This window comes from Larimichthys crocea, unplaced genomic scaffold, assembly GCF_000972845.2.
Source record: "Larimichthys crocea isolate SSNF unplaced genomic scaffold, L_crocea_2.0 scaffold131, whole genome shotgun sequence".
NCBI classification, from domain to species: domain Eukaryota; kingdom Metazoa; phylum Chordata; class Actinopteri; family Sciaenidae; genus Larimichthys; species Larimichthys crocea.
This window is the reverse complement of record NW_020851796.1, coordinates 9,545-10,987: the sequence shown is the minus strand read 5'-3', so window position 1 is coordinate 10,987 and position 1,443 is coordinate 9,545. Positions and strand designations below refer to the sequence as shown.

Sequence of the window (1,443 nt, the reverse complement as noted above, 5' to 3'; positions counted from 1 at the left end):
TTTATCGCGGGGGATACGTTCTAGAAATAACCCGCAATAAACGAAATCCGCAAAGTAAGTTTTACAATTATTATACATGTTTTAAGGCCGTAAAACCCCTAACCACACACTTTAATACACCTTTTTACACGCATTTTGTACAGTACTCCCTTAAACAGGACGCAGAACACATGTGCGGTTCTCCCTTAGCCAATTTAGGACGCAGAACACAATGCACGTTCATACTGTACAGTAGGCTGTAAAAAAAAAAGCATGCAAAATTACACTGATAAAAATCCGCGAAACAGCGAGTCCGCGAAAAGTGAACCGCGATATAGCGAGGGACAACTGTACATTTTAAAAAGTATATGTCACATCTACAAGTATATATTTCTAATATTGCTTTTGAGAGCGACTGCAGTTGAAACAGGCCATTGCTAAATACTTGCTTCACCAAAATATTTGTTATTGCAGTTTCTCGCTCACATGTCGTCTCCACGACTCGTGAACCTGCATGTGCACATTCAGGTCTGTCTCCGTGTGAAAGAATTTGCCGCACGTCGTGCAGTGAAAGGATTTTGTTTCGCTCTTCTTCAACGCCGTGCACGATGACAGATGTGTTTTGCCGGCGAACCTCTTGCCACAATTCTTGCAAAGATACGGTTTCTCTCCGGTGTGCATTCTCGTGTGCGCCTTTAGACTGGAACTCTGAGTGAATGTTTTGCCGCATAAATTACAGCTGAAGGGTTTTTCGCCGGTGTGAATTCTCTGGTGTCGAATGAGCTCGTGCTTCTGCCTAAACATCTTGCTGCACTCGGAGCATTTAAGGGTCTTCTCCTCCTCTTTGGGATTCTCATCGGTGTTCACCTTTTCTGGTGCGCTTTCAAAATTTGCCTTCATTTTGCAAATTTTGAAATGACCGCTTGAGACAAAACTTTTGCCACATTTAGCACAGTGATATGGTTTCTCCCCGGTATGCCGTCTCATGTGAGTAATACAACTTGAGTTCTGAGCGAAGCTTTTCTCACAGTAATTACAGCCGAAGGGCTTTTCACCTGTGTGAATTCTTACATGCTGAATTAGATGGTGCCTTTGGTCAAACTCCTTGTTGCACTTCAGGCATTTAAATGCTTTTTGCCCTTCGTGATATCTTTGCATGTGCCTTCTCAGAGCAGAGTCACTCAGAAATGTATCACTGCAAAAACGGCAAGACTTTATGTCTCTCTGAGGATGTTCCAGTTCCATATGGACTTCAACGCGTTGACTCTGGCCCTCCTCTGAGTCACAGCATTGCATTGGCGAGCCATCGCTTTCATCCTGTTTGTCATCTATGCTTTCATTTACACCCACAGTTACAGCAGCAGAAGATGTGAAGAGATCAAAGTCGCTGGTCAGTTCTGATTTGGGAAGTCTGACTCCAGCATTGTTGGAAGTATCAGCCTCCACGTCTGGACTGATGCACTG

General features: G+C 43.9%; 1 protein-coding gene across 1 annotated transcript in view; it reads right to left on the bottom strand.

The window, feature by feature from the left end:
* nosip (nitric oxide synthase interacting protein) overlaps positions 1–1,443 on the bottom strand; it is a 22,128-nt gene that overhangs the window by 19,166 nt on the left and 1,519 nt on the right. The window lies entirely within an intron of this gene.